The sequence below is a fragment of the Artemia franciscana genome, unplaced genomic scaffold (genome assembly GCF_032884065.1).
Source record: "Artemia franciscana unplaced genomic scaffold, ASM3288406v1 PGA_scaffold_30, whole genome shotgun sequence".
Classification (NCBI taxonomy): domain Eukaryota; kingdom Metazoa; phylum Arthropoda; class Branchiopoda; order Anostraca; family Artemiidae; genus Artemia; species Artemia franciscana.
In genome coordinates, this window is record NW_027062662.1 from 1523852 (window position 1) to 1549280 (window position 25429).

At 32.8% G+C, this 25429-nt stretch overlaps 1 protein-coding gene across 1 annotated transcript in view; it reads right to left on the reverse strand.

Moving 5' to 3' along the window:
- The window catches only part of LOC136041586 (LIM/homeobox protein Awh-like), a 91442-nt gene that overhangs the window by 60113 nt on the left and 5900 nt on the right, over window positions 1-25429 (reverse strand). The window contains exon 2 of the mRNA XM_065726282.1: window positions 13783-13859. The gene's annotated coding sequence lies outside the window, so the exon portion shown is untranslated. The remainder of the gene's footprint in view (window positions 1-13782; window positions 13860-25429) is intronic.

Sequence of the window (25429 nt, forward strand, 5' to 3'; positions counted from 1 at the left end):
TCGACTTTCTGGAAGAAAGTAGAAATATTGCAACTTGTTTGAATCAGAATCACGTGAGGATCTGAATACGTATGACTGAAGAGCCAAAGTGGGCTAGAGGCCCATTCAACATGGTAACAGAAAGTAAACATTTTGTCCTCTATTTGAGCCACAGTCAAACACAGTCAACCAGTTAAACAAGGTCACAGCTAAATAATAGAGCTTGGAACCTGTTAAGTTAGAAGCAACTTTAAAAATTCAACAGATGGAAAATTTCTGAACGTATTGACATCAGAATCTTGTTATTATAGTGTATATAGTGTTTAGTTTTAAGATGATGTAAGACAGAGCTTCAACCTTTTGAGTTGTCTACCTCTACCCTTTCCCCCTCGAACGATACGGACTTTTGATCAACTTTGAACAACAGAAGTGGAATTTTCAGCATACAAAGGGCTTTCGAAATGATTTGAGTTTCATCCCTTTATTATATCCAGAATGATAAGGTTTGAAAGAGTTTCTTGAAATACGTCAAATTCAGGGGAAAACGCTGTATAAGCAATCGTAAAAAAAAAGAAACTGGGCCCAAGGCCCTCCAAGATCCTTACCTCTACCACCTCAAAACCTTAGCAGCCTGTTAAGAATATCACAACTTATTTAAAAGTAAATAATGTCAGAAAAAGTTCTTTTCTGATGAAAGTAAAGACCGGAGGTGAAACAAAAAACAAAACAAAAAATACTCCTTCGAAGTTTATGTAACGATTTTTTAAATTTTTTTTAAATAAATCTTTTTATGATATTTCCCTAAATTTTTAGAATTCCGAAAAAAAATAGGGCTTTACTGAAAACACAAAACTGACGCAAGGAAACTGGATAGGGACCTGTGCAAAATATAAGACTATTTTATAAAGAACTCAATAGTTTATTACCGGCCATGAAATCAGTAAATTTTAGTTTTCTAAAAAATTCAAACAAGCTTAGTTTTCAGTAAAGTAGCCTACTGGTTTTTCAGATTTTCATGTTTCCCGTATCGAGATAGGGGTTTTTCAGATTACCACAGTCAGAATGTCCTTACCGTTAGACAACTGTACCCTATTTAAAGGTGTCCGATTTATAGCTTTTGCCGTTCCCCAATTATCCGCTAGTTACTGTAAGTAAGGTCGCTCTTTACTGCAAGTAAAAAGCGACCCGGGTCAATAGTAATCGCAACTCTAAAAAATAGAATTTTGATACCAACAAATATATCAAAAGAATCGACTTATTATGTTGATATTAAATATGTAAGTTTCATTAAGTTTAGTCTTACCTATTAACGGCTACGAGCCTGAGAAAATTTACCCGATTTTCAAAAAAAGAGGTAATCACCCCCTAAAACTCAGAACATTAAAGAAAATAATACCATCAGATTCAGCATATTAAAAAATCCTGCTGTAGACGATTCAAGCTCCTCTTCGCAAAAATGTGGAATTTTTTATTTTTTACCAGAAGAATGATCACGAATGCGTGTTAATTTGTTGTTTTGTTGGTTTTTTTTGGTTTTTTTCAGGGGTGATCATATCGACTTAGTCGTCCTAAATTATCGTTAGAGGGCGCGTTCAAACGGAAATTAAAAGTACTAGTGCCCTTTTTGTTCACTAAAAAGATTAAAGGCAACTTGGCCCCCTCTCCGCCCTTTTTTCCCAAAATAGTCCGATCAAAATTGTGAGATAGCCATTTTGTTCATCGTAGTTGAAAGGCCCAATCACTATGCTTTTAGATATAACACGACAACCCCCCCTAAAAGCCTGAGGTGAAAGGTCTTTCTAAGATGTGCCCATTGTTTACGCAAAGTATTTGTTACTGGAAAGCATGCATGCATTTTAGGGTGGGGAGGGGGTAAATTTTCTGCTAGGGGTTTTTGCATGGGGGACTTTCCACAGGGAGAGAGGTTTCTGGGGAGTAAACTTGTCAGGGGAAATGCATTTTAGGGTGGGGAGGGGGTAAATTTTCTGCTAGGGGTTTTTGCATGGGGGACTTTCCACACGGAGAGAGGTTTCTGGGGAGTAAACTTGTCAGGGAAGATAATACACTGGGGGAATTTTCAAGAATTCCTATACAATTTTTTTTTAGATGTCTTGCTTTCTCTTTTCCGTCTCAATTTTACGCGTGGAGTCATTAAGGATAGTTGTCCTGGGTAAATTTTCACCGAGATTGAATTGTCTAGAGGATATTTCCGTGGGGAGGGTATTTATCAGTTGAGGTGGGACCAGATTTCCCGGGATTATTTGAAAAACGATCAGATATTAAATTTAAAAAAACAACTTTTTCAACTGAAAGTAAGGAGCAATATTAAAACTTAAAACTAACAAAAAGTATTACGTATATGAATGGGGTTCCCTCCTCCTCAACACCTCGGTCGTTACGCTAAAGTTTGTTCCAATTCTTTAAGAACGACTCCGAAAACATAAGGGTCGTTTAGTTAGAACAATGAAAAACTTTTTTTAAAGTGCCAAAAAACTTTAGCGTTGTGCCAATCTCCGTTTCAAGGCCCTTCAGCCAGGAAGTGCAATAGGGGGGTCAGTACTTTCATATTGTCTCATTGTATTCAAAGTTGCAACATTTGTTTTGCATTTATATATGTTTGCTGATAGGTTAATAGTCAGGACCAAATGAATTGGTCCTGGTTTGCTTATTAAATGAATGTACAATGTTTCAAATTTTGCAGTTCAATTGCTAATCAGAGGGTCAAAAAGCTCATTATTATCATGTCTACGGTTCGATATCGTAGGAATTATGTTCAATATATTTACTTATTTTATTATTATATCAGTATTTATACTATTATTATTACTACCGTATATATATTATCAGTATTATTTCATTTTTTATTATTATTTATATATATTTTTTTATATTACTATTATTATTATTATTTTTATTATTATATGATTATTGTTATTATTCAGAATAATTATTTCAAGAACATTAAGAGAATTCTTTACTGGACAAAGTCATTTTTTTGCACATACTCAGGAGAGACTAAAACAGAAGTTGTCCACAATATACAAACACAGTCTACGAGATGCCTATCCGAAAGTGACAATTGCCTTGAAGATCTATTTAACTATTCATATATCCGTGTTTTCTAAGGAAAGAAGCTTTAGTAAATTAAAGTTAATTAAAAACTATCTTAGAAACAGGAAATTAACATATTATTTAGAGAAGTAAAATAAACGTTTGATATCAATACAATTTTATATCTATGATGTGTTTGTTCATCGGGGGCACCAAATACCATTCTTGCCGCAAGCACTGACAGACCTAGATCTGTCCCTACTCAGAAGTTTGAACTGAACCTTTAAGACACCTCTCTACGATGTAGCAACTGACTTCTAGCTCCAGTGGCATCAATTTGGGGAAAAGAGCAAGAGTGTCTTCATCCCCAATCCCAGTTTTTTTCCCGTTGAGATTTTGAAGAACACTCTTTTTGGAGTATTTTAATTAGAAAATACCATTTTTTAGTGGTATTTTAACCTAAAAAACGACAATAAGTTTGCCCCTTGTTAATATTGAAATACATTTTGCGTCCCTCTCCCCGGGTTTTGGTGAATTGATACTACTAACCAAGAAACTAGAAACACCCTAGCTTAGTTAGGCAGCAGACGATTTTGAAACTTATTAAGGGGGTTAGGAGGGGGAATATACAAGTTGGAGATTGCAAGCTTCAGGTTAAGGATTTTCGAACACGAAGATTACGACCGTACCCTTTTTAGGCTTCTCAACCTTTCTACTCTAGACATAGCACCCAAAGTGCAATTTTGGGTACCATATGGCACCTTATGATAGCGTTGTTAAGTCAAATCTATAAAAAGCACATGATTTTCAACCATAATGATTCCAACCGTACGCTTTATTTTTCAATCTGACGCAATTTTCTAGGGCTTTCAGGTTCTTTTTTGAAATTCCAACAAATCTGTTTGCAGAATAACATTTTACTATTAAGATTAATCAAAACAATAGTTGCTGCTCCTGAATTACAAATGGCTACAAATAGCAAGTTTTGTCACTAAACATTTTTTGTAATACATTTTACGACTGTTGATTAGTATGGGCCGTGATTTGCTCTTTACTAAGTTGTAGCTACCACTATAGCCATGAAATGTACGATTATTTTAGAAAGATTTGATTCATGGCACAAAAGTCCCACAGCACCTCCTCCCGCGCTGAATTCCAAGCTATGATGAGAATGATACTGGATAACAATGCAGAAAGTGTCTGTTAGTCACATTTCTATCTTTCCTTCCATATTAATTTCCACAGGGATTGAATTGTCTAGAGGATATTTCCGTGGGAATTGTATTTATCCGTGGATGTGGGGCCACGTTTATTGCCTTTCATGGCAGGCGAATGGCGAATTATGTTTGTTGGCATTTTTAATATATGTATATCTCATATAGATTTCCCGGGATTATTTAAAAAACGATCAGAAATTAAATTTTAAAAAAACAGCTTTTTCAACTGAAAGTAAGGAGCAACATTTCAGGATCAAATTTTTTTACTTATTAAATGAATGTACATTGTTACGAATTTTGCAGTTCAATTACTAATCAGAGGGTCAAAAAGCTCTTTATTCTCATGTCTACGTTTCGATATCATAGGAATTTTGTTCAATATAATTACGTATTTTATTATTATTTGAATATTTATATTATTATTACTACTACCGTATCAATAATAATATAATTTTGTTTTCAATCGCCTTAAACAATATATTTATTTCACTGATCTCTTCATTTCACTATGATTTGATGCAACTGACGGGGTTATGAATACGAATGCCCATTCACAAACTGATGTGAATCCAAGCAATGAAAAAGGACAGGAAAACACAGTGTATTACTTACAGCTATATCTAGTACCATTGAGATGGAGGGGGGCTTTGTCATGGTAGCAACCTCTGTATTTGGAAAAGTGCCAATTGGAGAATCAAAACCGTAATGCTCTTTTGCTTTTAATGTTTCCTTTAGAAGAGTCCGTAGACTGAGTTGTTACCCTCGCTAGTCTTCCCGCTTGGAAATATGCCTGGAACTCCGTCAAAGGACAGAATGGTGCTGGTTGAAGTTTCAGACGATGATTAACAAGATTTACTGGTTAAAATTTATTATAGGACAGAAATCAGTTTAAAAAACGAAGAAATACACCAATGAACTTTCCATTCAATAACTCCTGTTGATGTAACTCCCCCCAGTCCCTACATGTGGCTTCTAATGGAACCAGATATAGGATTAAGTTATCTTCAGAACTTGGCTGGTTTTATGGATTTGCTTATTATCTTGTGGCTTATAAACATTAATAAGCTTATTGCAAATGACTTTTTTTGCAATTTTGGCGTTTAATAGGCAATTGTATTTATTGAATCGCATTCAAAATAAGTCATTACTGAAACTTATTTCAATAAGTCATTTGTTTATATTGCTTTAGAGCTGATTAACCTGCAACTCATCCTTTTACAGATCCAACCTATATAGTCAGATATAGCCATATACTATATAGCTATATACTATATAGCCATATAGTCACAGGCATGTGACTATATGAACTAGTCACGAATGCCCGAATGTCCATTCACAAACACGAATTAGTGCCCATTCACAAACACGAATCTAAATAATGACGAAGATAATGACGAAGCCCACCCTGCCTTTCCATAATACAACAACAAAAGAGAGAATAATGAGGACTTTTTTTCCCAAGACAGTGAACCAACAAAACCTTTTTGAATATTTCGGCCCTATATCTAAGGGCCGTCTTCAGCAAAGAAAAAATAAAAAACAATAAAACACTTACAATAAAAGTTCTCAGTTAAAAATCCATTTGTTTTTATTTTAAAATAGCCTTGGCATCATTACTTCTTAACGAAAAGTTCAGCCAAGACTGGTACTATATATCTAGTACCATTGGGATGGAGGGGGGCTTTGTCATGGTAGCAACTTCTGTACTTGGAAAAGTGCCAACTGGAGAATCAAAACCGTAATGCTCTTTGCTTTTAGTGTTTCCTTTAGAAGAGTCCGTAGACTGAGTTGGTACCCTCGCTAGTCCTCCCACTTGGAAATATGCCTGGAACTCCGTCAAAGGACAGAATGGTGCTAGTTGAAGTTTCAGACGATGATTCAAAAGATTTACTGGTTAAAATTTATTATAGGATAGAAGTCAGTTTCAAAAAGAAGAAATACGACATTAAACTTTCCATTCAATAATTGCTGGTGATGTAACTCCCCAGTCCCTACATATGGCTTCTAATGGAACCAGATATAGGATTAAGTTATCTTCAGAACTTGGCTTGTCTTATGGATTTGCTTATTATTTTGTGGCTTATAAATATTAATTAAATAAAAAAAACAAGTTTTTTCAACTGAAAGTAAGGAGCGACATTAAAACTTAAAACGAACAGAAATTACTTCGTATATGAAAGGGGCTGCTTCCTCATCAACGCCCCGCTCTTAACGCTAATGTTTGCTCTTTACACTAAAGCTTGGATTTTGTCCCAATTCCGTAAGAATGACCCCTGAATCACAAAAGCCGTAAAATAAATAGTTGACATTACTAAAAATACTTAAGCGTAAAGAGCAAGGTATTAAGAGTAGGTGAGCCCCTCATATGGGTAATAATTTCTGTTCGTTTTAAGTTTTAATGCTGCTCCTTACCTCCAGCTGAAAAAAACTTTTTCATATTTATTTTTTCATTGTTTTTTTTAAATAATGCTCGTAAATCCTGCGCTCCCTTCATGGAAATTTTCTTCCCCCATGACAAATTCCTCGATGGAAAGTTCCCCCAGTATATTCCCCTCTTCTCAACCCCTCCCCCAACCAAAAATTCCTCCTGAAAACGCATGTACACTTCCCAATAACCATTACTATATGTAAGCACTAGTCAAAGTTTGTAACTTGTAGCCCCTCCCACGGGGACTGTGGAGGAGTAAGTCGTCTTCAAAGACATAGTTATAAGGTTTTTCGACTACGCTGAATAAAATGGCTATCTCAGAATTTTGATCCGTTGACTTTGGGAAAATAATTAGCGTGGGAGGGGGCCTAGGTGCCCTCCAATTTTTTCTGTCACTTAAAAAGGGCACTAGAACTTTTCATTTCCGTTAGAATGAGCCCTCTTGCAACATTCTTGGACAACTGGGTCGATACACCCCTGGGAAAAAAAAACAAATAAACACGCATCCGTGATCTGCCTTCTGGCAAAAAATATTTGTTAACTTTCAGTTACTTTCAGTTAAAAAAAACTATTTTTCTTATTTAAAATTGCTTTAGAGCTGAATAACCTGCAACTCATCCTTTTACAGATCAGTTATAGTCAGAACCCATTTTACCAACAGGCTAAAAACCTGGGTAGAACCTGATTTCATCGGTCACGTTCAGCTTGTTATCTGTTAACACCGCCCAAGGCAGTGGCGTAGTGGGTTAAAATTTATGTACTACTCGGCGTCTGAATGTAATATTTTATAGCATAAGGAGAAACTTTTAATTGTCACAATGTGTTGAACGCATTTGATATACATTTAGAGCTTAATATACTATAAGGAGGCTAAAGGTTAAATTCTAATAAAAAAAAAAAATAAAAAAAGTACAATTCTCTTTTATAATAAATAAATTTGAATAGTGTAATTTTTATTTTCCTTTCAATGCTGTAATAACTGGAAAAGAGAATATTTGTAATATTCGCTTTTAGTGAAGCGCCATTGACGCAGTAGGCTTTAGATTTTTGCAGTTAGGGAAGGAGGTATTAGCTAAATTCTTGTTTGTAGAGAAACTAAATTTGTCGAGAACGGTTTTGGTTAGAAATAAGATTAAAATAAATATCTGATATACAATGATATCAGCTGCTGAAAAACCCATCATTTCAAAATTTAATTTTAGTGTAGTTTCATTTTTATTTTCAATGTTGTAACAAGCATGTAGAAAAATATTTGTAATATGATTCATTTCAGTAAAGCGCCCATGACGCAGTAGGTTTTAGACTTTTACAGTTAGGGAAGGACGCAGTACCCATACTCTAGTTTTGTCGTGATTTTTGTTCGTTTCAATCTTGACTCACATATTTGAGTAAAGCTTTATTGGTTTAGGATTTATTTAATCCTAACCAATTAGGATTCATTATATTAGTACATGTTGTATGTTAATTTGCTTTGATTGTTTATTTAATTTCTGCTCGTTTTAGGTTTCATTTATGCTACGAGGGTAAAAGATTTTGTTCGTTTTAAGCTCGATTCGCATATTCATTTTAGCTGTACTGGTTTCAGGATTTATTTATTCATTTATATTAGTACATGCTGTATGTTTGTTTAATTTCTGTTAGTTTTGGGTTTCATTTACGATACAATAGTAAAAGATTTTTGTTCGTTTTAAGCTTGATTTGCATATTCAATTTTAGCTGCACTGGTTTTAAGGTTTATTTATTCATTATATCAGTACAACAAAAGAATAAAAACGAAAGCAATACGAAACCAGAAGAAGGGAACAACAAGAACAATGCAAGAAGAGATAAGAAAACTAGAAACAATATTTTTTTAAAGAAAACTAAAAAAAATTGACCCCCCCCCCCTCTGCCACAAAAAAAAAACAAATGTATTTAAGCTGCTGAAACCCCATCGAGGTAATAAAAGCCCAGTCTAATGCAGGTTAGATTAGTTCAGCCTAATGAGATAGGAAATCCTGGAACATTTAGCTATTAGTAGGCAACGATTGGTTTACAACACAGCCTCAGCTGCATTAAGCCAAATAGATAAATTTCGTCAAAATACTGGGGAGCGGGGAGCAAGTAGGAGCCGATTTTACCAGGCCAAGTGAAAATGATCAAGTGAAAAACGAGCCATACAGTACCATAAAAGCAAAGGTATAGCCTAATAAAGAAAACTGACCTGTGGATGCTTAGGTTATGTGGCCCTATCTTAGTTTTCACAAGAGTCTTGAAGAAACTATATTCGGCTGGGGGAGGAGGGGCAGTTGCCCATCCTATCTTATAGCAAATTATGGCCCTGCAAAAAGAACATATCTAAAAAAAAAATAAGAATAACGGCATAATTTTGTAGATACCCCAAGGTTTGTTTTGGCCCCATTTCAGGTGGCTGGGATGCAACATAAAATACAGTATATTTTAGAAACAGTTTTGAACGGAGAAAGAATCGTATCGCTCTTTTGTTTTACTATAACAATTTAACATTTTACTATAACAATATAACATTTTACTATAACAATTTAACATTTTACTATGACAATTTAACATTTTACAAAAACTATTTAACATTTTACTATAACAATTTAACAATTTTCTACAACAATTTAACAGTTTACTATAACAATTTAACATTTTACAGAAACCAATTAACATTTTACTATAACAATTTAACATTTTACTATAACAATTTAACATTTCACTATACAAATTTAACATTTTACAAAAACTACTTACCATTTCACTATAACAATTTAACAATTTACTACAACAATTTAACAGTTTAATATAACAATTTAACATTTTACTATAACAATTTAACATTTTAGTATGACAATTTAACATTTTACAAAAACTATTTAACATTTTACTATAACAATTTAACAATTTTCTACAACAATTTAACAGTTTAACATAACAATTTAACATTTTACTAAAACAATTTAACATTTTACAGAAACTATTTAACATTTTACTATAACAATTTACTACAACAATTTAACAGTTTAATTTAACAATTAACATTTTACTATAACAATTTAACATTTTACTAAAACAATTTAACATTTTACAATACAAATTTAACATTTTACAAAAACTATTTAACATTTTACAGAAACTATTTAACATTTTACTGTAACAATTTACAAGAACAATTTAACAGTTTAATTTAACAATTTAACATTTTACTATAACAATTTAACATTTTACTATACAAACTTAACATTTTACAAACACTATTTAACATTTTACTACAACAATCTAACAATTTACTATAACAATTTAACATTTTACTATAACAATTTAACATTTTACTATACCATTTAACATTTTACAATAACGATTTAACATTTATTATAACAATTTAACATTTTACTATAACAATTTAACATTTAAAAATTATTTAACATTTTACTATAACAATTTAACAAATTACTACAACAATTTAACAGTTTAATATAACAATTTAACATTTTACTATAACAATTTAACATTTTATTTTAACAATACAATTTAACATTTTAATAAAACAATTTAACATTTTAAATGTTAAATAAATTTAACATTTTACTATAACAATTTAATAATTTACAACAACAATTTAACAATTTACTATAACAATTTAACATTTTACTACAACAATTTAGCATTTTAGTATAATAATTTAACATTTTACTATAACAATTTAACATTTTACTATAACAATTTAATATTTTACAAAAACAATTTAATATTTTACTATAATAATTTAACATTTTATTATAACAATTTAATATTTTACTATAATAATTTAACATTTTACTATACCAATTTAACATTTTACTATAACAGTTTAACATTTTACTATAACAAGTTAACTTTTTACTATAACAATTTAACATTTTACTATAACAGGTTAACATTTTACTATAACAATTTAACATTTTACTATAACAATTTAAAATTTTACTATAACAATTATACATTTTTATAGCAATTAAAACATTTTAGTATAATAATTTTCCATTTTACTATAACAACTTTACATTTTACTATAACAATTTAACATTTCACTATAACAATTTAACATATGATGATTCTTTGAGCAAAATTGGTTCTTGATGGTTCTTTCACAGTATGCATTACAAACTTTAAAAATTGGCATAGACTTTACGTCATGTTATAGTCTTACAGCAAAAATTATATCCATGACGTAGACAGTGCAAGCAAAGTCGAGCTGTACATAGAACATTACGTTATGCACGTTTACGTTATGGTGAGGAAAATTCAATAGCCTATAGCAACAGCAAAACGAAGCTTCTTGTTGAACAATAATAGATTTAAAAACTTTTTTTCGTAAAAACCCGTTCATAGTTGATCAGGGCTGGGATCCCCATTCTACCTGTCCAATTCTGAATAGTTTGCTTTTGATGAATTTAGACGATGGTTATGATGTTTTACGGACTTCTAAGTTACTCTCGTGTAAAAGGACTTTTTAAAGTGTGAAAGGTTATACATAACTTAGCCACTTAACAAAGGCAATTATGGACGTGGTATGAAAGCTGCCTTTGACTCTTTGCCACAATTCTACTTTTTAAAACAATTAAAAACTTTAGCGTAAAGAGCGAGGGATTGCGGATGGGACAACCAATTTCATATACGGAGTAATTTCTGTTCGTTTTAAGTTGTAATGTCGCTCCTTACTTTCAGTTAAAAAAACTAGTTTTTCTTATTTAATTCTACTCTGTGATGAGTCAGAGTTCTGGTAGGCATTGGTGTTTCCTTGAAAAGAAACACCCTCCCCTCAATTCTTTATTCGCCAGTAAGTCAACGGAAACATATTCTCTGGGGGCAATAGTTCTTCGTTAGACAAAAACAGTCAGTTCAATTATACTGATTTTCAGAGGGGTGATAGCACTTGAGAGGGCCCGGAGTTGATACCACCTGCCACACTCAAGTAGTATTGGCACAACCACCAACACCAGTGCAGCTGACAAAACAGTGCAAATTATTAAAGCTCAGCTACACTGAGTGACTGTGCGCGTCATGATACCCCCTACCACTAAGCAGCCTATACTCTTATGAGAGGGGGACAGACAACCAGAATAATTTACATTGTGAGATAAGTAGACAAATCGAAATATGTAGGCATTACTTCCAAGCTAGCTAGCTATGCTGGCTTAGCTTTCCATCTAATATTATAGACTAACAGAAAGCTGCCAGACTATTACTTGCGAGAAACAAAAATTGCCTAGACCTGGAAAGCAAATACAGGCGGCTAGTCAAATGTGTCTTCCGCTAGTATTTTTACTGCTGAAATTCCTATCATATGCGCATGACTTAAATAAAACCCCAACTTTGACGTGTTTCATTTTCCAATTTCCAACTCTAAGAAATAATTAGTATTATTAAAAACCTTATAAAATCAAGACTAAGACCCAATTATTAACACTAACTTATTGAGAAAACTGATCATATACTGGAACTGAGGTCTGTTTTTTAACAGCTTGCTCTTTCAGTCATTATACATGATTATTCTCACTTGCCTGTTTTATAAGCCAGCTTTACTTTCTATTGGATATAAATAACTGGTATTTTTTTACAACAAAGACGTGGTTTGTTGTGGATACTCTTATAGTATAACTTACTCTAAACGTCTCTATGGCTAAGCTGCTTTGTACAAAGGGAAGAAGGCTGGAGACAACTTTTACTTGGTTCTTACCTATATTGCAGATAATAAATAGGAATCAATTCGTCCAGGCTTAACAAAACTTAATTTATGATTTTCAAAGAAATTTCGGTAGCTTTCAACATTTTCTTTACAGCAGCTCAATAAAGTTACTTCCAGGTGACGAAGTATGGCTACAAATCTCGACTTTAATGTCAGTTATACTGTAGTTAGATACAGTATAGTACCTAGGTATATACAGTTTATGTGTTCTACTAGGTACTATACGTAGGTACATATAGGTATAGTATACTACTTAGGTATTAGGTACAGTATATTAGGTATCTTGGGGGTGGTAAAGAGGAGTGGGTGGTTGGGTGGTACTGAGGGAGTAAATTGTTGGGATTTATTTGTTGTTTTGTTTGTTTTTTTTTATTATCATTATTATTTATGGGGGGATATTGTGAAGGAGATTGATCTTTTTTTTGTATGTTTTTTTCTTTTTTTGTTAGCTAATTATTACATTATTTTGTGGTGTGTTTAGAAAATGGTTAATTTTTACTACTGCACGTCAACAAAAACGTATGTTTTTCCATCAGTGCAGTAGATGTGTAATGTAAAGGGTTATAATTGTGTTTGTTAATAAAGTATCGTATCGTAAATACCCAAGCCTAACTAGCAAATGTTCTTGCCACAACCTTGCTGTGGATGAATAGGCTTCCAAAAGAAATCTAGAATGAAGCATTAGAATAAGCTTGCTACTAGCCTGCGGGTTAGCCTGCTAGCAAAACAAATCAAATCCATTCGGGCTGGCTCAAGCCTGCAATTTTGAACAATACTTAAAACAATATACTTGAAATAATCTGACAAGATAAGCCATGACTAGATTAAGGATGACCAGATCAAGGTAAACCTTTGTTTTGCTTAGATATCAGCCAGCAGTTTAATATAAATCCAAATCCTTGCAATGTCTTTTAGCAATTATCTGTCACCCTGTGGAAAACAAATTTATCCAATAAACTTTTGAATGACGATTGTTCGTTGTGTGTCCATTGAACAGGAAATCAAAAATGTAAAAACTAAAATCAAAAACTAAAAACAGAATTCCAAACTTTCAAGCAAGTACAAAGTTAGAATACAAACATTACAACTACAGAGCTTTTGAGAAATAAAATAAACAAATTAAATAATATTAATTAAATTACATAAAAAAAAACTTGCGAAGGTTTACTTTATTTGTCAAAGTAGTTGAATGTGATGCTAAAGCCCCATCAAGAATTTTGTTGGTGTAACAAAATGCATTAACTATTTAACAAACAATTTTCCATTTACTCACAAAAACGCAATTCTTCGCAATTAGTTTTTTTTTTAAGGAGAGAAACACCACTAAAATAGAGGCCGAATTAAAAGCAAGCATAGTAAAAAGAGCTAAGTTCATTTACTTTATAATACTTTACAAATTGAAAAATACAGCCGAAATTAATTTTATTCGTAGCCGCTTTACTGCTCACCTCTTGACCTGAAAAAGAAAAAAAAATTAGCTCATGAAGGTAAAAGATAAAATTTTACCTGCAAAAGAAGAAAATACTTAGACATATTTGAGCATTACAAATTCAGCCAAAACAATATTAGGATATACATCTGAGCTTTCTAGTCATTCACATGACTAGGACACGTTCTGCAGATGAAACAGATTGCCAAGAATTGTTCTCGTCGGCCAGCCGTCTATGGCCAAACGAAGAACCGGTCGTCTCCGAGTAGGGCGGAAGGATGTCGCATGGAACGTTTTAAGGCAAATGAGACCTTCCTAGGAGGGTGTAAAGAGGAAGATTTTGAACAGATTGGGATAGAGGAAAACCGTGTGTAGCTCCGTTGGCCTCAGGCGGTTTAGTACTGCAACGAGTTGTCATTAGAAGTAGTAGTAATAGTATGAACCTTCTGGAAATAACGGCCTATGTCCTACCCCAGGGCCTATTCCTAACTTTCTCCTTATCATATTAAAACACTGAATCAAGAGATTGAATTTACAACATTTTTATACAGTGAAGGAAGATGATTTGTTGTTTCTTGATTTCTTAGCCGAGAAATCCCTAGAAAGCGGGATTTAACTACACTTTTCATACAACCTACTGTTTGAAATACGGTCAGTCAGCCGGGTTTCCAGAACAATCCATTGGCAATTTCTCTGGAAAACATCTAGTAAATCTTTTTGAAGTGTCCATGCTTCATAGCCATATTTGACCACTGCCATCATTGCACCTTCGAATATGAGTGGGAGGATGTCATAAAGAAAGACTTAAAGGGAATGAGAACTTCCTGGAGGGGTGTAAAGAGGGAGGCTTTGACTGGATTGGGATGGAGGAGGAGCGTGCGTAGCTATGTTGGACTCAAGTGGCTTGGTACTGCGGTGAGTTGTTAGCAGCAGTAGTTTATTTGTTTCAATTGTATCCTCACAATATAAATATCAAGCACCCTTCTTAATCCACTTTAAGACCTGTGTTATAGGAAAAAATAAACAAATTTTCACCAAGACTTACAATTTTCGAAGATATTAAACTAGTGAATTGAACACTTTATTTTAATTGTCTCTAACACATCCTGAGACATTATTGATCATCGAAAATTTCTAATATTGCAATATCATTATCCTAAATCAAAACAAATATAGCTCATATTTCACAAATGGTGGTCAATTTCTTATAAAAAAAAACTGGTTTATAAGAACATTCTTCTTAAAGTATATGGGCTCATACTCAATGACTTTGGGGGACTGGAGGGGAAACGACATCTACCATATTTACCACTTTTGTTAATTTTGGGTCTGGCTTCATGATTTATGTTAACTAGACTTATGACTGTATTATTTGTAGAGTATAATGTAATTACGATTAGAATAAAATTACTTTTGAGAAACAATTTCACGTTGGCACTCATACACATTTTGGTGTTTTTAGATTGCTTTTGTAGACATATCACACTAGTTTACATCAGCCACAAAAGCATATAAACTTGTTTCTGACAGTTGATTGTTTTACGTGGTCAATCTTAAGCCACTATACTTTTATTGAATACTTTTCAAACAGTTCGTGGTAACGAACTGTAGTAAGGAGCGACCCGGCTCAATAGTAACCAAAACTCTAAAAAATTGAATTTTGATATCAATAGCTATATCAAAAGAATCGCATTTTAATGCTGATTTTAAATATATAAGTTTCATAAAGTTTAGTCTTACCCATCAAAAGTTACGAGCCTGAGAAAATTTGCCTTATTTAGGAAAATAGGGGGAAACACCCTATAAAAATCGTAGGATCTTAACGAAAATGACACCATCAGATTCAGCGTATCACAGAACCCTACTGTAGAAGTTTCAAGCTCCTATCTACAAAAATGTGGAATTTTGTATTTTTTGCCAGAAGACAAATCACGGGTGCGTCTTTATTTGTTTGTTGGTTTTTTTTTTTGGTTTTTTTTCCAGGGGTCATCGTATCGACCAAGTGGTCCTAGAATGTCGCAAGAGGGCTCATTATAACGGAAATGAAAAGTTCTAGTGCCCTTTTTAAGTGACCAAAAAAATTGGAGGGCATCTAGGCCCCCTCCCAAGCTCATTTTTTTCCCAAAGTCAACGGATCAAAATTTTGAGATAGCCATTTTGTTCAGCATAGTCGAAAACCATAATAACTATGTCTTTGGGGATGACTTACTCCCCCACAGTCCCTGGGGGAGGGGCTGCAAGTTACAAACTTTGACCAGTGTTTACATATAGTAATGGTTATTGGGAAGTGTACAGACGTTTTCAGGGGGATTTTATTTTGTTTGGGGGTGGGGCTGTGGAGAGGGGGCTATGTTGGAGGATCTTTCCTTGGAGGAATCTGTCATGGGCGCAGGAGGAATCTGTCAAAAATTCAATGACAAGGGCGCAGGATTCTCTAGCATTAATATAAGAAAACAATGAAAAATAAACATGAAAACGTTTTTTCAAATGAAAGGAAGAAGTAGCATTGAAACTTAAAACGAACAGAGATTATTACGCATATGATGGGTTCTAAAAATACTTTAGCATAAAGAGCGAGGTATTTAGGAGGAGATAAATACCTTGCTCTTTATGCTAAAGTATTTTTAGTAATTTCAACAATTTATTCTATGGCCTTTCTGATTCAGGGGTCGTTCTTAAAGAATTGGGACAAAACTTACGATTTAGTGTAAAGAGCGAGGTATTAACGAGGGTACAAACCCCCTCGTATACATAATAATAATATAAGGTTATGAAAGCTTGTTACGTAAGTTAATTCTTAAGTTACGTATATTTTTTACTAATAAAAACGTTCGTTAAAAATTAAAAGTTCTAGTTGCCTTTTTAAGTAACCGAAAAATTCAAGGGCAACTAGGCCTCCTTCTCCACCCCTTATTTCTCAAAATCGTCTGATCAAAACTAAGAGAAAGCCATTTAGCCAAAAAAAGAATTAATATACAAATTTCATTTTAATAATTTATGTGCGGAGAGCCAAAACCAAACATGCATTAATTCAAAAACGTTCAAAAATTAAATTAAAAAAAACTAATTTTTTTAGCTGAAAGTAAGGAGCGACATTAAAACTTAAAACGAACAGAAATTACTCCGTATATGAAATGAGTTGTCCCCTACGAAATCCCTCGCTCTTTACATTAAAGTTTGACTCTATGCCACAATTCTACTTTTTAAAACAATTAAAAGCTTTAGCGTAAAGAGTGAGGGATTGCGGAGGGGACAACTCATTTCATATACGGAGTAATTTCTGTTCGTTTTAAGTTTTAATGTCGCTCCTTACTTTCAGCTAAAAAAATTAGTTTTTTTTATTTAATATTCAACAGAAACAAACCATGTTCTATCTAATTTTGTTTTTCTTTGGTAAATTTGCTCAAAGCCTTTTTATTGTGGTCATTCCAGCAGTAGAGCAAAATAAAAATAAATTTTTAGTTTATCTGCAAATCATGGTAAGCGAAAATAACTTGTCACAGTTGTCACTCATTTAATTTCCCAAATGACGCTCAAAAATGTCTTCTTTTCAATGCTGTTACGTTGCAAATAAGCTGAAGGCTCATAAATATTTGCACATTTCTGTGCAGCAGGACTAAATGTCAAATACAGATTCGCAAGACCTTGCTCAGGATTTGATCTGGGATCTATACAAAATTTAACTTTCCCTTAAAGTGGGAACCCATTTTTTCAGAGAACCTTTCAAATCTACAAGTCAGGAAGATGGGTGTGAGCTGAAAGCCCTTTAAAGAGGTAGATTTCGGTGTTTCATTCTCCTCAGTCTGCCACTTTCCTTCTTGCAAGATTCCAATAAGACCAGTAGAGCAGCGTTTCTGTAAGTGGTGGGCTATCCCTTCAATCGAAAACTATTTGCATTTTAAACAGGTGTGCTCTGTTCTTAAAGCATCAATGCCAATAAAAAATAAATCACTATAATAATGAAGGAGACTGGAAAAGAACAAATGAAAATGAATATTTAATGTATAATGAATTTAATCCCTGGAAATCAAATCAGTTCCGATTTTTTTTTTTTTTTTAACTTATAAATTTTAACAAAAACGAAGAATATAATTTGTTTTCAGTAAAATGCAAATAACACAACTGGCTTTATAACTGTTACAGCTAGGCAAGGGGGTAAGGGGGCACTGGCTTGAAGTAATTTTTGTTCATTTGAAGTTTTTATTTAAATATTCAGTTTCATTATTACTTGTTTTAAAATTTATTTACTCATTAGTATCTATTATCTTCATTTTTCATATGATCATTTATTTTAATTTCTGTATTCTTTAGCAGTAATTTCTGGTCATTTTGAGTTTGAATTATTATAGAACTTCATTTCTTCTTAAGCCTTAAGTTTAACATGGGTCTTTACTTTTCTTTGAAAAATTTCTTATTAGGAAAGTGCTCTTTTAAATCAATTTCTGTTCGTTCTTGATCGCCAAAACTTATTATTGGTTAACATAAGCAATATTCTTCCAGTTTTCATGTCTCTAGCTTAAGAATCAAAATATTTGATTTTAATTCATTAGTTGAAATTAGTTTTGTTTTATTTATTTCAACATTCTCCTCAACGTTTCCTGAAAGTTCCAACTAAATGATACTAGCCATTCCTGAGATATTGGGGATATGTCCTTTTGACAAGTGAGATGCACATATTGTCTATTGATCGAATTCAACATCTCCATAAATATTCTCAGAAAGTTTCAACTTAATATAACTCCATTTTGCCGGCGATTTTCCACCTATACACAATATTTTAACAAAATGGATGTACATGATACTTTTTTATTTAGTTAAACATTTGCTGAAAGTTTCAACTAATTACCATTATCTGACCCTGATATATTGCACCTACGCCCTTTTAACAACTGGGATGCACATAGTTGTATGATGATTTAGTTGAACATCCTCCACAATCTTTCCCGAGAGTTTCAATGTAATACCCTTGGCTATTCCTAAGATATTGTAGAGTGCCGTTTTGACAACCTGGATGCATATGGTGCCTTTTGATTCTGTTTAACATCCCCCGTAGCGTTCCATAAAAGTTTCAACTTAATCTCCATAGTTATTCTTGAAATCAAAATAGATGAGCTCAGATACATTCCTTTGAAAGGTTAGATGCACCTGGAGTCTTTTGATTTAGTTCAACATCTCCCACAACATTAACTGAAATTAACAATTCAATAGATTTAGCCATTCACAAGATGTTGCAAAATAAGACCTTTTGACAACCTTGATGCACTATTCTATTTTGAGAAGCAGGAAGCAACTAAACTCTTTTGATTTAATTCAACATCTCCCACAACATTAACTGAAATTAAAAATTCAATAGCTTTAGCCATTCACAAGATGTTGCAAAATAAGACCTTTTGACAACCTTGATGCACAATTATTACATATTATATATTATTACATATAACATCTCCCACAACATTAACTGAAATTAACAATTCAAAATATTTAGCTATTCACAAGATGTTGCAAAATAAGACCTTTTGACAACCTTGATGCACTATTATATTTTGAGAAGCAGGAAGCAACTAAACTCTTTTTATTTAATTCAACAGCTCCCACAACATTAAATGAAATTAAAAACTCAATAGCTTTACCCAATCACAAGATGTTGCAAAATAAGACCTTTTGCCAACTTTGATGCACTATTATATTTTGAGAAGAAATACACTATTATCTTTTGAGAAGCAGGAAGCAACTAAACTCTTGATTTAATTCAACATCTCCCACAACATTAATTGAAACTAACAATTCAATAGATTTAGCTATTCACAAGATGTTGCAAAATAAGACCTTTTAATAACCTTGATGCACTATTCTATTTTGAGAAGCAGGAAGCAACTAAACTCTTTTGATTTAATTCCCTAATTTTAATTGTAATAATAGAGGTTGAAGTAGTATATATAGTCACAGTCACAATCACAAGAGCAGTAGCAATACTAATCATAGTAGTGACAGTCACAAACAGTAGCAGTTGGAGTGACGAGTTATTTCACTTGTAGTCGCAAGTTGTCGCACTTGCTGTTATGAGTAGTGGCAGTCGCAAAGTAGAAATAGTCACAATTAGCTGCAATTACATTCAAGTTAATTCACATTCGTATTCGCAAGCAGCCGCAGTCGCAGCAGTAAGTTTTCGTAGTCACAAATAGTCACAGTTGCAAGTATTTGTAGGCTTAAGTACTTGCAGTCCCGAGTAGTCATTGTCAGAAGTAATCAAGGTTGCAAGTAGTGGCAGTTGCAAACACACAGTCACAAGCAGTATTAGTCACAAATAGTCACAGTTGCTATCACAAGTAGGCTTAGTCACAGCCAAAAGCAATCATGTTTGCTAGTTTTTGCCATCATAAGTACTTATAGTCATAAATAGTCAAAGTTGCAAATAGTTGTATTGCAGATAAAAATAGTCACAGCCACAATGATAAGTAGACGCACTTGCAAGTAGTCCCAAGTAGTCATAGCTGTAGTTGCAAATAGTCACAGCCACAAGTACTGACAGTTGTAGTCGTGCAGATGGAGACAGTTGTAGCAGCAATAGTTGTCCTGAAAGTGTAAAATAATTGGTCTTACCTGTTCTGAAGATATTAAAAATACCCTTTTTAGGACCTGGATGCAGAAGTGGACACAGTTGTGGTCTCAAGTAGAGGCAGTCAAAGTCACAAGTAGTCACACTTGCAAGTAGTACAAGTGGTCATAGTCATAGTTGTAGGCTCAACCACAGTAGTAATAGCAATAGTGGTTCTAAAGGTGTAAAGTTAATACCATTTCTACTCCTATGGAATTGTAGATACACCGTTTTGACAACTTTGATGCACACAGTATCTATGGGTTAAGTTTAGCATCCCCCCTGGCATGTTCAAGTGCTGTTCGACATGTTCTGAAAGTTTCAAATTAATGCCCCTGGCTGTTCCTGAGGTATTCCTGAAGTACTCTTTGACAATCAGCAAGCACATACTTTATTTTGATTTTGTTCAACATTCCCTGAAAGCAGTCAAAAGTAGATGTAGTACTAGTTGCAGTCAAAACTGCAGGTTGTGGCTGTCTAAAGTAGTCACAGCTGCAACCAGTCACATTTGCGGCCACAAGACTAGCAGTAGTAGTGGCCCTGAAAGTTTCAAGTTGATACCTTTACCTGATCCTAAGATATAGTAGACACGTCTTTCGATAACATAGATACTAATAGTGTCTTAGAGTGACACCAACAGTGACACCCAGGATCAAACATTCCTGCCTTTTACAGTGATATATCCTGCATGCTAGAAATGGACAAGTTGGATCATTTATATTTCTTAATCCAAGGGCTATGGGGCCATGACATCCCCAAAGCTATAGCCATTAGAACTTTTAACAATTTTGAATAAAATTACATTTTTAGATTGCTATCAGTATTAACAAAGTATCTAAAAAGGGGAGAAAAAGGGAAAGGACTGGCTACCTTACTTTATTTTTTCAACATCCCTCTCAACATAGGCTACCTTTAAAATTTCAACTTGATACAACCATCCATTCCTCAGCTAGTGCAGTTGTGCCCTTTTGACTACCCTCCTGCAGATAGGATGTTTTGATTTTGTTTGACACCCCCAAAACCTGTCCTAAAAGTATCAATTTGGTATTTATTGCCTTTTTGGAGACTCAAGATCAAACATGCCCCCTTTTCCCAGTAACCAATCTTATATATAAACAATGGGCAACTTATATAATGTACAGCACTTCATACAGTAGCTGTGGGGGGTTTGGTCATCCCTGGAGGTACAGTTATTGAAATTTTCAACTATTTTGAACAAAACAGCTATTGCAAAATTTTTATCAGGTGTCTTTGGGGGATGGCAGATAAATAGAGCATGAGAGGAGGGTTGGTTGCCCTCCAACCACTTTTCAACATGCCCTTAGAAGTTTAAACATAATACCCTTGGCAGTTCTTGACAAACTTCAGATATACCTTTTGCACAAATATATAGTATGTTTTGACTTAGTTTAACATGCCCTGCAGCATTCCGCAAAGTTTTGCCGTAATACACTAAGCCTTTTCGAACACACCCAGGATCAAACATTCCCTCTTTTGCAACAGATAAATCCTACATTTTAAAAAGGGCAAACTGCATAATTTAAAATCAATGCCTTGGGGCTGTGAGAGGCATTGTGTCCCTGGAGGCATAGTTACTAGACCTTTTGACTAATTTGAACAAAATAACTTTTTAAAATTTTGATCAGTCTTTAGGGGAGGGGCATCTAAAAAGGGCCTTATTACAACTTACTTGACCTTACTTTACTATAAAGTAAGCATTTAATTGCTATACTGTTTTCTTTATACATCTTATAGTATACCTGGGACAACCGGGGAGTGGGGTGCATTGTCAGAGAAGTAGCTTTTATATTGAAGAGGAGCATAAAATAAGGAATCTATCAGTATTAATACTCCTTCCATTTTTTGAGACGTTTTCTTTAGAAGAGCCCCTGGTAAATTTATACATATTCACATAACTTAGCTTGTAAAAAAGTACATTAAATAATTTAGTGCCTTTCTTGTGCCCTTTCGAAATGCAATTATCACTTCTGGAGAAAACTCCATTTTGAGACCTTAATGGGGACAAAAAAGGTGGATAATTACGTTATCTATAGTTTTTAGACTATGATGAAAAATTAAAAACACGTTAGATATATAATTTGCTTTTAAACAAGGCATTAAACAGCTCTCTATAAAGTTTCAGTGCCAATCTTTATCAAACTTAGTGCTTGATAGCAATATAAATAATAAAAATAAAAGAAAAATAAAAATAGCAGATTGTCAAAAATACCTTAAAGAAGTAAAAGAAGCCTATGATCTGATATTCAAGAAGGAATGTTCTGATACTGAAAGAATGATTCAACAAAAGAAGAAGTGATTCTGATACTGAAAGACGCAATGATTTTCTATCAAACTTAGCTTGATAATAATTTTATATAAAATCGTGTATAAAATTTTATACACAACTAATAGATAAAATTTTATTTTATTTGAAATAAAAACAAGAAGAGGACACATCAGTGTCATCAATGCAAAAATGTGATTTCCTTGTTCTTCAAGGTGGGTGATTTTTGATTGTCTATATAAGGTTTATGGTGATTCTAATGTTGTAGCTTACTTTTTGTGAAGCATTTTTCAAGGGGTTTCAGGCTCAATTCAAAATTCCTACAAACTTGTTTTCAAAATAGTATTTTATCCATAAGACTAATGAACTTAATTGATATCAAACAGCTAATTTTTCTAGCCAGACCATATTTTTAAAAACATAATTTTAAAATTTTGGCTGTTACAAGCTGTTTTGAGCCCTTTTTAGGACTCAAAATTGAATTCACTCAATAAGTGGTTATTCAACTTGGAAAGAGCCTAAATAAAAAACATCAAGTGATGTATTCACTTTATCCCAAGCTAAACTATGTGAATATGTATGAACTTGCCAAGCCCCTCTCATACAATGCTACCCTTTCTTGTTGAGAAACCCAACATGGAATTTTGGAACCAAAAATTAGTAAATATCTTAATTAACAGAGCATTCAGATAGCTAAGAAACAAACTTAGACCTATTTCCAAAATCAGAATTCCATCCTGAATCCAAATATGACATTTTTCCATCACAAATTAGATTTTAAGCTCTTTTTTAAGATTTCGATTGAAAGATGGCTTTTTATAGCATTGGTGTACATGATTTAGAACAACCTAAATAAAGTCATAATGATGACTTTTTACCTTGGATTAAGAGTAGCCTAAATATAGTCATAAAGCAAAATTAATAAAGTCATACAGATAATTTTTTACCTTGGATTACAAAAGATTAGCCTAAATATAGTCATAAAGCAAGATTAATAAAGTCTTACAGATGACTTTATTGGCAATAGACAAATTTTTCTGAATATCTGAGCAATAGAATATTGTTGATTACTACAATTTAGAATGAAGTATAAAGTCAAACAGAGGACAATGTTATGGTTTCTCCAATTATTTAGAATGATAAAAACTCATACAGATGACTGTATGAATCACAGATGACAGATGATTTTATGTCTCATTCTTTTAAAAAGCAAACATAAATAAAGTCTTACAGATGACTTTATAGACATTTTTTTCTGAATATCTAATAGACAAATTTTTCTGAATATCTGAGCAATAGAATATTGTCAATTACTATAATTTAGAATGAAGTATAAAGTCAAACAGAAGACAATATTATGGTTTCTCCAATTATTTAGAATGATAAAAACTAATACAGATGATTTTTTATGTCTTACTCTTTTATAAAGCAAACATAAATAAAGTCTTACAGATGGCTTTATTGTCAATTATTACAAAATAGAATGCAGTATAAAGTCAAACAGAAGACAATATCATGGTTTCTCTAATTATTCAGAATGATAAAATTCATAAAGATGACGTTTTATGTCTCATTCTTTTATAGAACAAGCATAAATAAAGTCATAAAGATGACTTTTCATACCTCATGCTATTGTAGAGCAAACATAAATAAAGGCATGCAGATGACTTTCTACAACTCACACTATTACAGAGAAAACATGAATAAAATCATACAGATGATTTTTTTATACTTCATACTATTATAAAGCCAACATGAATAAAGTCATACAAATGATTTTTTGTACCTTGTGTGTGTAATTATATATTTCTATTTCTAGAGAAAAGTTGATCATTCCTTAAATACTTTTGAAAATTAAGCTGAGGCCAACAATGACCCCCTGATTCGAATCGCTGTAAAGGATCTTACAAAAATGAACTTCATAAGCACAATAGTTTACAAAAGCAATGAAGTTTCATGGTGGGTGAATTTGGCAGTCAAATCAAACAAGCAATCAATTTTTGTGAAGATTTTATTGATTTTATTATATTTTATTTTTTTAAATTATTTTGATTTTATTATATTTTACTAAAAATTATATTTTATAAAAATTATATTTTATTAAATATAGATGTTAGATTGTATTAAAAATTATTTAGAATTAATTAAAAATAGATAAAAAATTTTCTAATAAAAATTTATTAGATAAGATTTTATTTTATGCCAACTTAGATAGTATTCTGTTTTCAAGTAGGCTCTGCAGAATGTTTTTCAACAGGTGTCTGCACTTTATTAGATTCTAAACAAAATAAAGTCTGGGTTATGTAGTTCAAAATGGTGGCAGATGTGTCAAAGATTTGTAATGTGAAAAATAATGTTAAAAATTAGACTTCAATACAAAGAGCAAGGGATGATGCATTAGAAGACTGTCCTAGATAAAGCCATTCAGATGACTTTCTACCTTGAATTATAATAGAGTAGCCTTAAATTAAGTCATATGGATGACTTTTTAATATAGGCTATGATTCTATTACAGAGCAGTAGATGTATGAATCAAGTCTTAAAGATGACTTCTCAGGTTTTTTCCTTAAACCTAAATGATGCACTAAAATGTCACACAGAAGACCTTATACTACCCTACTCTTACATTATAAAGACAACAGAAAGTCAAACACATGACTTTTTAATATAGACTATCAGTCAATTGTAGAGCATTATGAATAAAGTCTTACAGATGGC